The sequence below is a fragment of the Thalassophryne amazonica genome, chromosome 8 (assembly GCF_902500255.1).
Source record: "Thalassophryne amazonica chromosome 8, fThaAma1.1, whole genome shotgun sequence".
NCBI lineage: Eukaryota > Metazoa > Chordata > Actinopteri > Batrachoidiformes > Batrachoididae > Thalassophryne > Thalassophryne amazonica.
In genome coordinates, this window is record NC_047110.1 from 81,882,185 (window position 1) to 81,895,039 (window position 12,855).

Sequence of the window (12,855 nt, forward strand, 5' to 3'; positions counted from 1 at the left end):
AGGGAGCTTCGGAGCCATTCACGGTTTTCACAGACCATCAGAACCTGGAGTATATCAGGACCGCTAAGCGGTTGAACCCCAGGCAAGCCCGCTGGTCACTGTTCTTCGGACGTTTTGACTTCCGGATCACCTATCGCCCTGGGACCAAGAACCAGAGATCGGATGCCTTGTCCCGGGTACACGAAGACAAAGTCAAAACAGGGCTGTCAGATCCACCAGAGCCCATCATTCCTGAGTCCACTATCGTGGCCACCCTCACCTAGGACGTGGAGAAGACCAGGGAGGCCCTGGCATGGAGCCCAGACCCAGGAACCGGTCTGAAGAACTGTTTGTACGTCCCACCAGAGGCCAGGACTGCGGTCTTGGACTTCTGTCATGGTTCTAAGCTCTCCTGCCACCCAGTGGTGCGAAGAACCGTGGCAGTGGTCCGGCAGTGCTTCTGGTGGGCGTCTATGGAAGCCAACGTCCGGGAATATATCCAGGCCTGTACCACCTGTGCCAGGGGCAAGGCGGACCACACTAAGATTCAAGGACTCCTTCAACCGCTTCCGGTGCCTCGTTGCCCCTGGTCCCACATCGGCCTGGATTTTGTCACGGGCCTCCCGCCGTCCCAGGGCATGACAACTGTCCTCATGATAGTGGACTGATTCTCCAAGGCGGCCCACTTCGTGGCCCTCCCGAAGCTCCCAACGGCCCAGGAGACCGCAGACCTCCTGGTCCACCATGTCGTCCGTCTGCATGGGATACCAACTGACATCGTCTCGGATCGTGGTCCTCAGTTCTCCTCACAGGTCTGGAGGAGTTTCTGCAGAGAACTGGGGGCCACCGTGAGCCTCTCGTCCGGGTATCACCCACAGACGAATGGACAGGCAGAGAGGGCCAACCAGGAACTTGAACAGACCCTCCGCTGTGTGACATCCGCGCACCCGACGGCCTGGAGCACCCATCTGGCCTGGATCGAGTATGCTCATAACAGCCAGGTGTCTTCTGCCACCTGTGTCTGGGGTACCAGCCCCCATTGTTTCCCGTGGTGGAGGGAGAGGTCGGTGTGCCCTCGGTCCAGGCCCACCTGCGAAGATGCCGTCGGGTGTGGCGCACCGCACATTCTGCCTTGTTGAAGGCCTGGACGAGGGCTAAGGCCCATGCAGACCGCCGGCGTTCCCCGGCCCATGCATACCAGCCCGGGCAGGAGGTGTGGTTATCTACGAAGGACATCCCTCTCCAGGTGGACTCCCCGAAACTGAAGGACAGGTACATTGGCCCCTTCAGGATCCTCAAAGTCCTCAGTCCGGCCGCAGTGAAGCTCCAACTCCCAGCTTCACTGCGGATCCACCCGGTATTCCATGGAACCAGACTCAAACCACACCACACCTCACCCCTCTGTGCTCCCGGACCAGTGCCGCCTCCTGCCCGGATCATCGACGGGGAGCCAGCTTGGACGGTCCGCCGGCTCCTGGACGTCCATCAGATGGGCCGGGGGTTCCAGTACTTGGTGGACTGGGAGGGGTATGGACCTGAGGAACGCTCCTGGGTGAAGAGAAGCTTCATCCTGGACCCGGCCCTCCTGGCCGACTTCTACACCCGTCATCCCGACAAGCCTGGTCGGGCGCCAGTAGGCGCCCGTTGAGGGGGGGTCCTGTTGTGTGGGCCGCTGAAGAGGAGGTACTGCTGGCCCACCACCAGAGGGCGTCCTGCCTGAAGTGCGGGCTGCAGGCACGAGAGGGCGCAGCCGCCTCACGGGAGCAGCCGGGAGTGACAGCTGTCTCTCATCACCACCTGACAGCTGTCACTCATCACCACCTCATCATCGTCTCCATAAAAGCCGGGCAGCAACTCCACCTCCCTGCCGAGATATCTTCAAGCCAAGAAGGTAAACTCTCAGCCGTTCTGTTCGGTACTAAACGCACTTGTATTTGTGCTCTGAGTGTTTGCAGGAGTTTCTGTAGCTACTTTCAGCTGGGTGCTGGGTTTTGTGGACTGTGTAGGAGTGACGCTCTTCACCCCTCACGCCAAAATGGATAAGTAGCTCTCAGGCTCTGCACAACTGTGTTACTGTGTTTGAGGTGGAGGTGTTTTTCCCACCTGGAGAAGAACTGCTGGTTTTGCTGACTGTTTGCTGGGTGTGTGCTCACACCCACCCTTGATTGTTTCTGCTTCCTGCCAGCAGTACCAGATCCGACAGCCAGAGACGGTGACCACCTGGGGACTCGGGACTTGGCAGCTCCAGTATTCTCCGGGTTCGGTGGCGGTGGAAATCGTGTGGGTTCCATCTCCTCTCTGGACAGACATCTTCTATCCTCGAGCCTGCCCACACGTCACCTTTGTAGATTGACTACATACAAAATTTTGTAATCGTCTGTATTTCGTTGTGCACATTCACAACAGTAAAGTGTTCTATTTTCGGCTCATTCATTGTCCATTCATTTACACCTCCTGTTGTGGGTCCGTGTCATTACACTTTCCCAACATTTTGATCAGGTTCATTTGGGTAGTTCTCTTGTCATTTTGATTTAAAAAGAGGAAACAGTTGTTTGACAATAAATGGCTTCACCCAACCACTAACCATGAGTGAAAAAAAAGTTTTGTGTTGTCATTCATATTCTCTTAAAAATGGCCAAGAAAGCAACAATTCTGCCAGGGTATGTAAACTTTTGAGCACAACTGTATATAGAGAGCACCTTTCACAGAAGGTTGCAGTTCGAAAATATGAAAAAAAAAAAAAATCAAACACCCACCTTGCTCTTTCTCATTTGAATAAAACTCCCACGTTTGTGCCTCTCCTCCTACCTGACTGCTGTGCCCTCTGCACTATACCGAAATACCAAACACATGCACAAAGAATACTGCAGTGCCCAGAAAATACCAACTTGTACTAATGCAGCTTCTGCTAGTTTTTGCGCCTCTTTGAACACCTTTAGAACTTGTTTACTCATATTTCCCCAGGCTTAACATGCAGCCCCACTATTCCTGTTATTTAACACTCAATACTGGGCTATGATTCTGTAAAATTCTGCAAAGTCACTGGGGGGATCACATTGGGCAACTGTTACTAGAATGTAAATTAATGCCAGGATTATGCAGGCTGCAATTACTACACACAAAACAAAAGCATAAGCATGCATAGGAAGATGTGTTACGATATACTGCTATATTTGTCTGCCATAACAATAGGTTCAACATACCACTTTTGTCATTCAGAACAGCTAATGGAGAAAACCACACACAAAAAAAGAGAACTCTAAAACTGTAAAATGGGCTGAAAACTTATTAGTCATCACCACTATTATTCATGTTGATGGATTTTACATTTGGGAGATGTTAAATGGACAACATACCCACTGTGTATTTATGTGGTAATTGTGGCTTCGGATGTGGAATGAATGGTAAGTCATCTTGTGGGAGTCACTGCTTTCAATAATTCTCTGCGTGATTTAAAATGAAAAAAAAAAAAAAAAGCCAAAGAATAGGAGGTTCTTTGAAAGAACCCATGCAGTGCAGCCTATGATGCAAACAGTTTTCTCCCACAATGTTGCCTTTTACAAAGAGAAGGGCAGGATTTCCACAATTGTGCTCGGTCCTGTGAACGGGAAATTTACATTTAACAGATGTCCAGATGGAACACCATTCTGTGCAATATATGATGCGTCCCAGTTCATTAAATCACTGTCTCAATGAGGCATTTGAGTGCAAAGTCACCTTTGTTTCCACCAGGTGCCATGTGTGGGATGCAGTGTTAATCCGTCATACATGTGGCTTCAAACCACGGGACTGATTTTTTTGTTTGTTTGTTTTTGTTGTTTGTTTTTTTGTTTGTTTGTTTTTTACTTAAAGCTACAGTGTGTAAGATTTAATGCCACCTTTTGGTGAGTTTTCAGATTGCGTTATGCCATCTCCAGCCACAATTTTGTTTCCCTTCACCTTTTTTCTTCCTTAGCGACAGGGATTCATGCTCTCTTGCCTCCTCTTGTGACAACAAATATGTATGAGCCTCCATTTTACAAAAATGACATTTCTCAAAGTGTCCAAAACTGTATAGAGCGTATGGATGAGAAACCACTGATTCATCTTTTTTCTTCAGTCTTGTAGCTGCACTGCAAAATGTAAAAAGTGGATTAAATGTATGTCCATTTTGGGCTTCTGTATCAAGATAGCACTGCTACATGGATGCCTCCATGAGGAGGGCTGCACTCACATGGATATGGAAGGCACATTCTCAGCGTATGAAAACATCAGTTGACTGTATCAGGTAATAATGCACTAATGAACAGATGGTTACGAATTCTATACCTAATTCTGGCTGATAAACAGCCCTAAATCCTACATACTGTAGCTTTAAGATCTGGATATTCCTCCATTGATTTTGTAATTCTACATTTTTTTATTTCTGTGTATGTGTGCATGCGTGCATGCGTTTGGTATTGCATGTATCAATAGTGTTGAATGAATGAATGAATGAATTTATTCGGCACACACAGACCCAAAATAAAGTAAACTTACAAAGAAAGCAATGTAACAACACACCCATGTGCCTGAAAGGGGGTAGGCAGAAGCAAAAGCTTAGAAACGCCCACCCCTTTATCCAAAAAAATAAAAATGTATACAAATGTATATGAAAATATACATATACCCATGATAACTAATACAAAATATAAATTAGTCAGTGAGCTAAAATTTCAAAACACAAACAAGTAGTGCACCAAAAACAAAACAAAATCAATAAACCTAATTCATCACGCCATAACAAGTAATTAAATATTTTTTTGGAGCCCTTTAAAGCCGACCAACTTACCGAGTGATTTTATGTTATCTGGGCATTTTTATTAAAAATGAAATATAATTTTGCCCATGTGGTGTGTTTTACTTTGAAAACTAAGTCATCTCAAAGTTTGTGTTTAATTTGGTTATTTTTTAAATTGCCTTACAGCCCAAGAAATTAGCAATAGAGTAAAGTTCAAGTCATTCATTTGCTTGACTAACTTCACGTGAGTTAAGATCACAGGGGGATGGAGTGAAATACCAGCACAGAGAAATGGCAAACTCACCAAAATGAGAAATATTTACTTTTCATTTGTCCTAAATGAGAATGGTTTCTTCCGCACTGTGTTTCCTTACTTAAATAGTGTGACAGCAATAGCTTGAAGCAATATAAAGGATGATTTATTTGGGCTGAAAAGGTTCTGGCTCAAGAAAAAATGAGCTGATGTTTTTACTCAATGTCAGAGTAAATGCTGGTTGCAAAAACAGTGAGTAGCAGTTTTTTTTTTTCCCCATTCTGTGTGTCATTTTTTCATCTGTCCTTGGAATCATCAGCTCAAGTATGCACCAATTTCTTTGTTCACCAGGGACTGGGAACTATTATTATTCCTGATCACACATTTACTCCTCATCCATTCTTATTCAGGTCTTACCTGCCAACTCAGTCACAGGTCTGCTAGGTTCTGGACATCCTCGTTAACATCCACCCAGCTAAATGCTGGCCCTGAAAACACAAGATGCAAAATATGACACAGGATGATTAAAAAAACAAACAAACAACAAAAAAAACACTTTCACTGATACATGGCTCCTTGATTCCTTTTAGGTTATTGACTACAAATTATTCATGAAGTAAGCTTTTGCATAGCTAATTATTACTGCTACTCAATAAAAAAGCATTTAACCCCCAGGATAGAACACACCTAACTGCAAATTCTCTTTTACTCTTTCTAAATAATCAGCGAGTCATCTTGTTGGTTTTCCTTTTGACCACTTCCTCAGCCATCTCTGCTGATGCTGCTGCTTTAGCCCCTTTGAAAAGCTCTGTCAAACAAGACATACTTTAAAGAATGTTGCTGTAAGTCGGAAACGTCGGATCCACAGGAACGAGCGAGAACAGCCAAATATGGTATAACCTCACAAACCCAAGCACGAGTAGGCTAGTATGCACAAACTCTGCTCAATAAATTATGGTAGACAAAAGCAAACAGAGAAAAGGCTCGCCATCTTGCTATCTATTAGCGTGGTGCCAAATGGTGAGTGCGCAAGTGTTTGATCGAGTCAAACACACAGCAGTGTTTGACTGGATCACCTCAGCCCAGCTCTCCACAATTTCTCTTATACTCACTGGGCTGGTAAGCATTGAAAGCCGAGATAGGCATGTCCCAACTTGTCCTTTGGCACTCCGAAACGGAGGTGTTCCTTTGTGTCGCTTGATCAGCGAATCGGTCGTGACACGTGAAGCCTCCGCGTGGCTTTCCATGACAAAATCTCTTGTTAAAAGTGAAATCTGCCGGAAAAATGGCTGATGTCCAGCTCTTGTGATAACCAGAGAAATTGCTCATGATGGTCCCGGCTCCACACAGCCATCTGTTTAGAAATGATGTGGTGTTTTCTGCCTCTCGATGGCGGCTCGGAGCACGGCGTGCCGTGCGCCATTATGGGGCGTCCTTAAAGCTGTAGTAACACTCCTTATTCTCTGTGAAGCCCGTAAAATTTTCACCGAAAGCCAGATAAATTTTTCAAATGGTTTCCAGCTGCTTGTCTCTAACAGTTTCTGAAAAAATTCTGATGGAAAAAAAGCCCAAATCATTCCGCCATTTCCTCGCAATGAAACAACGATGAGAGGGGTGGACCACTGCTCACTCAAAGCCTGCCCAAAGGTGAATGACGCAACCGACAGGCGTGGAAAAACTCACGCATGCGCACGAAGGTTCAAGCTTGGCTGACGTAAAGCATATGAATCAAATCCATATGGTTTTTGAAAAAAAATAATAAGGTTGGATACTTTTCTAATAGACCTCATATGTCTATGTGCATGTGTGTGTATGCCCAATGTCTGTGTCCCATCACAGAGTAGGGGGTTTAAACGAAACATCGTAAATTTTTTTGCACTGTTTCAATATGGTGTGTATATAGTAAATGCAACGTGCTCTGAAAAATAGTCTGGATTCCCCCTGAAGTGAACATCACTTTTTAACCATTTGGCTTCTTTCATTCTCCACAGTTGTGTTTCATCAGCTAACACCAGAGTTTCTCCCACTGTTGTGCCGTCTGTTGCTGAAGGCGGTAAGTGAAATGTGTAAAGCTACTGCTGTTAAATCGTCCTGTTTTACAGTATAGACTGTTGTCCGCTGAACACGAACAACACCATTAACATCACAACATAAAACTATTTTTATATTGTGCATAAAACTCTCATGAATATAGTCTCTGGGTTTATAGACGTTGTTATTGCATTTGTTTTATGTAAACGTGAGAATCACAGGCTGTCTCTCCGTTATTTTCAATGGGAGCCGCTGTGAGCTACGCTCGCTTCCTGATCATGTCGATCTGGGGGAAAGTGAAGTTTGCTCTTTAACATCTTGATTATTGTCCTTTACATGACTGTTTGTCCTCTTTGTTCCAGACTAATATATATAATATGTCTGAAATTCAGTTTCTGTTTATTAAAGTCCTTGCAGATTAAACGTAGCAGCCACGGATTATTTGTTATAATTGTTTTAGCAAGTTTTCAGGGTATGATGCAGCAGTCTCTACATTTTTGTAGTATAATATTCATTTACAATTGTCATCATGTGGATTCTCTGTGCTGTTTTGACTGCAGCGACTCTCTGGCATGAAAGGAATTATGGGATACATGTCCCTCCACCCCCGGACTGTATTCAGCACAAGCCCACCTCAGCTCCCCCCTCACTGTAAGTCCGACTGAGGTGAGAGGCCAGCTCCTGCGGCTGAAGCTGGGATCTCCCCGAGGCTGCTGAGGACCTGTGCAGATGAGCTCTGTGAGGTCCTCAGCCACATCGTCAACAAGAGCCTCAGCCTGGGGGTGGTCCCCACCCTGTGGAAGACCTCCTGTGTGGTCCCGGTTCCCAAAACACCGCACGCCAAGGAGCCAGCCCACTACAGACCAGTTGCCCTGACCTCTCACCTCATGAAGACCATGGAACGGCTCATCCTGTCTCACCTCCGCACCATGGTGAGCGACATCCTGGACCCACTGCAGTTCGCCTACAGGCCCAACATCGGGGTAGATAACGCTGTCACCTACCTACTGCAGCGAGTGCTCACCCAACTGGAGACTTGCGGGAGCGCTGTGAGAGTCATGTTCTTTTATTTCTCCAGCGCTTTCAACACCATCAGACCGGCGCTGCTGCGGGGTAAGCTGGAGGACGCAGGTGTGGATGGACATCTTGCCGCCTGGACCATCGAGTACCTCACTAACCACCCGCAATGCGTGCAGCTGCGTGGCTGTCAGTCTGAGGTGGTAAGGTGCAGCACCGGGGCCCCACAGGGCACCGTCCTCTCACCTTTCCTCTTCACCCTTTACACCTCGGACTTTACCTACAACACAGACAGCTGCCACCTCCAGAAGTTCTCTGATGACTCCACCATTGTGGGTCGTGTGTCTGAGGGGAACGAGCTGGAGTACCGGTCGGTCATCACAGACTTCGTGGACTGGTGTGAGCGCAACCACCTGTGTCTCAACACCAGTAAGATGAAGGAGATGGTGATCGACTTCAGGAGGAAACAACCACCTCATCCACTAGTGAACATCCGTGGGGAAAACATAGAGACCGTGGACAGTTTCAAATACCTGGGTGTCCACCTCAACAACAAACTGGACTGGACTCACAACACTGACGCCCAGAGTCGCCTCCACCTCCTGAGGAGACTGAGATCCTTTGGAGTGAGCAGGCCTCTGCTTAAGACCTTCTACGACTCTGTTGTAGCCTCTGCTCTCCTCTATGCTGTCGTCTGTTGGGCCCCGGGCAGCACAGAGTAGGAGAGTAAGAGACTGAATAAGCTGGTCAGGAAGTCCAGCTCTGTCCTGGGCTGTCCTCTGGACTCTCTGGAGGAGGTGGCTGAGAGGAGGGTGTTAGCCAAGTTCAAATCCATCATGGACAACTCCTCTCACCCTCTGCACCGGACTGTAGTGGAGCCGAGCAGCTCCTTCAGTGACAGACTGAGGCACCCTCAGTGCAAGAAGGAACGATACCGCAGGCCATTCCTCCCTGCTGCTGTCAGACTGTACAATAATACTGTGAAATAACCACATGCATTAATATGCCCACAAATCATGTGCAATAACAACTCGTTTACAAATCCCTGCACTAATGTCACCTTATCACATCTAAATTCCACTTCACATATTGTAAATAAGATGCTCATATCTCTTTTTCAATACCAATCAATCAATATATATATATATATATATATATATATTTGATTTCTACCTCATTTTCTTATTTTATTGTATTGTTACAAGTCTTATTATTATTGCTTATCCTTGTACACACTGTTTGATGAACATTTTCCTCTACTTGCACCCATCTGTGTGTTTTTTAAGAGCTGACGTAACATGTGAATTTCTCCTCCGTGAGATCAATACATTTTCATCTTAAAACGCCGAATGTTGGAAGATAGAGGTTACACAATCCAGAATGTCTGTAGAAAATGTCCACGCTTATGTAAGAAAATATTTTGATTTTGGTGCGCATCTAGATGACTAGTATGTTCATTTCATCAACAAATGGCTAAACAGATGCCCTTCATCAAGGTCAAGGTAACTTTATTTGTACTCAAAGGTAGATTTGATCTACAGTGAAGTGAGTGGGTTTTCTCCACACACACATACAACACTTAAAACATGATTTAAAAAAAACAGTGACAACAGTGCTTCATCCTAAAAGAGAGGGATCAGTACAAGTAAGTAAAATACAAAGGAAAAAAAAAACATCCTAGCAGATAAAAAACAAGATCAGAATAAATAAATAAAAGCTGTACAAATGAGCTATACTAAAAGAATGAATTCCATAAAATACGTGCTATACGGAGCCCGGGAAGCATCATCGCAAAATGTTTTGCATGTGGAGAGAATGTGCGCACCTTTTATTATATTGTGTGCACGTTTTATTATATTGTGTGCTCATTTTGTTAGATTGTTTGCACCTTTTATTATATTGTGTGCACGTTTTATTATAATGTGCGCTTGTTTTATTATATTGTGCTCATGTTTTATTATATTGTGCGCACGTTTTAAGCATTGTTTGAGTAAAACAAGGGCATGATCTACTTAAACGTGGCCACAATTTGTAAAACGTGCACTCAGTTACTCAATACTGTCTTGACACATAAATGTTGGCTATGAGCCAATAAACCAGGAGACAGTGTGATACATTTCCTCATTAGAAACGGATCTGGTCAAGGTATATCATCATGGTTTGGGCGCACAAGGACATACAGAAAACTCCAGCTGCCCAGCATGGCATCATCTGGAGTTTAAACACATTAAAAAGGATGCTGAGGGTGAAGCATCTCCCCCTCGTCAGGATGACAATTTAGGTCATATTATGGAGTTAATTTTGAACGAAAGGAAAACATGTGCACTTTTTATTAATTCAAGGGCACAATTAAAGGTAAACGTGTGCTCGTTTTATTAATTCAAGGGCTCAATTAAAGTAAAACGTGCGCGCATTTTATTAATTCGAGGGCTCAATTAAAGGAAAACGTGCAAACGAATTATCACAGCCAGGCAAACATGCACATGAATTATCATGGCCAGGAAAACGTGTGCACGAATTATTAATTTGAGAGCACGTTTTATAAATTCATGGGTTCAGTTAACCCTCTGGGGTCCCAGGGCATTTCTTCACTCGCCTGGCAGAAATGTTTTATTATTGCTGTTAACAGCTCTCCCTGCATCCCACAATCAAGTTTTATGTCTCTTTTTTCAGGACAACCTGTGCTTTCAGAATATATATGTTTTTGTTTGTTTTATAAGTGTAATAAAGGTTTACAATCAAAAATAGGCAAGGAAAAAATAAAGCGAAAATAATTTTCCACACACATTTATTCAAAACACACAGCAAACTATAATAAACAACTGTTTTGACACTTTATAAAGGTAATTTGAGGTCTTGTGTGAAAGACTGTACAACAAAAAGGTTCAAACAATAAACCCAAATGCACATTTTGAACAATATATACAAAATGGTCTATGAGTTTTGTTGTCCATTGAAATTATAAACAGTGCTTTACGCAGAGAAAGCAACAGAGTTATCCAGTAACATTCACATGCAAACTAGTGGAGCAATCCTGATAGTTACACACTCTTTGTCTGAGCACGTGAGACTGTCATCAGAGGCTATCCGTCTGCTCCTGCTTTCACTGATCACTGTGCGTAATGGCGCAGGGCACACTGAGTACGTACTAATAGTATGTACTCATTGGACCACCCAGGGGGCTATTCAAATGGGCCAACTAGTAACATATCACTCCTGAAAACGATATTTGGCTTTTCACATGAGGTAAATCTGCTCTACGATTGGATCTTGGAAAACCATGTGAAGGTGAACCAATTCCGATTGGACACTCACATTGCGCACGTCATCACACAGCTTCTATGAGGACTACAAAGATGGCCGATGGCTGGCTCAAAAGTCCATGGAGTTAGGTTTTCAGCAAAAAAAAAAGTACATTTCTATCTCATATCATTCAAAAGTTATTTATAATTTAGTAAAGCTTGGTCTTAGCCATCGTATACGACGGTGTCAACCCCAGAGGGTTAAGTAAAACGTGTGCACAAATTATCATGGCCAGAAAAAAATATCACTTTAAGTGACCTCTCTGGGGTTCCGTAGTGTTAGGTTCCGTTGATCACTCTGATGGATGCAGGAACAAAGCTGTCTTTATATCCCTTGGTTTTACAGACTGGGAGTTTACATCTGCGGCCTGATGGAAGAAGCTGACATTCACCATGTATTGGGTGGGAGCCATCCTTCAGAATAAGACTAGTCACCGTCTGTAACTGTCTGGTTTCTATGGATTCTGGGTTCAGCTGTGGCTCTCCAATCAGCCTATGGCCTACCTTGTAACTTGATTCAGAGAACCTTTTTTGTTAAGGGTAAGGTTCCTGAACCTAGACGCACGCTAACAGATAAAATCGATTCAATAAATGAGTGATAAAAAAGGGTCCATGACTCATAAGTAAAATCACCATGTAGTGCTAGCAGGTTGCTATGCTAACCATTAATGAAGTGATGTAAGACACTCCAAAAGGTGCACAGGTGGTTCAGAAACAACACAACAAAACCCTGTAAAACTGTCAATTACATTACACAGTAAAAATGTTACACAGTAAGTTTGAGGTTGTACTACCCAGTGCTTTCAGGCTGAAATTCAGCTCGGAATAACATATTATCTCTGTTGTGTGGGCCGCCAGAAGAGGAGGTATTGCTGGCCCACCACCAGAGGGCGTTCTGCCTGAAGTGCTGGCTTCAGGCACGAGAGGGCGCTGCCGCCACGGACACAGCCGGGGGTGACAGCTGTCACTCATTATCTCATGACAGCTGTCATCCATCTACACTTCATCATTCCACTGCATAAAAACCGGACGTCATCTCCACCTCGTTGCCGAGATATCATCTACCTGTGAAGGTAATATTCTCAGCCTTAACTGTGTCTTAGTCTGAACTCTTTTTGCAGCCGCTTTCCTGTGGTGTTCCCTATCTGAGAGATTGGCATTTGGTGTGATCAGCGACAGCTTCGCTTCACACCCCAACCAGATAAAGTGGTTAGACAGGAGCTGTGTGTTAGAGGTGGAGGTGGAATTCCCACCATTGTTGTTACTGGGTGTGCACACACCCACATCTGACTGTTTTTGCTCCTCGCCAGCAGTACCAGATCCGACACTCGGAGACGGTGGCCACCTGGGGACTCGGAACTAGGCGGCTCCAGTATTCTCCAGGATCGGTGGCGGAGGAAATCGTGTGGTTCCGGTTCTTCTCAGGACAGACGTCTTCTATCCTCGAGCCTGCCCACACGTCACCTTTGTGGATTGACTGTTTGCTCAAATTCTGTAATCCTCTGTGTTTTTGT

At 44.9% G+C, this 12,855-nt stretch overlaps 1 protein-coding gene across 1 annotated transcript in view; it reads right to left on the minus strand.

Annotated features, from left to right (window-relative positions):
• The window catches only part of lrrc4ca (leucine rich repeat containing 4C, genome duplicate a), a 277,137-nt gene that overhangs the window by 80,438 nt on the left and 183,844 nt on the right, over nucleotides 1-12,855 (minus strand). Inside the window, exon 2 of the mRNA XM_034176837.1 lies at nucleotides 5,409-5,479. The gene's annotated coding sequence lies outside the window, so the exon portion shown is untranslated. The remainder of the gene's footprint in view (nucleotides 1-5,408; nucleotides 5,480-12,855) is intronic.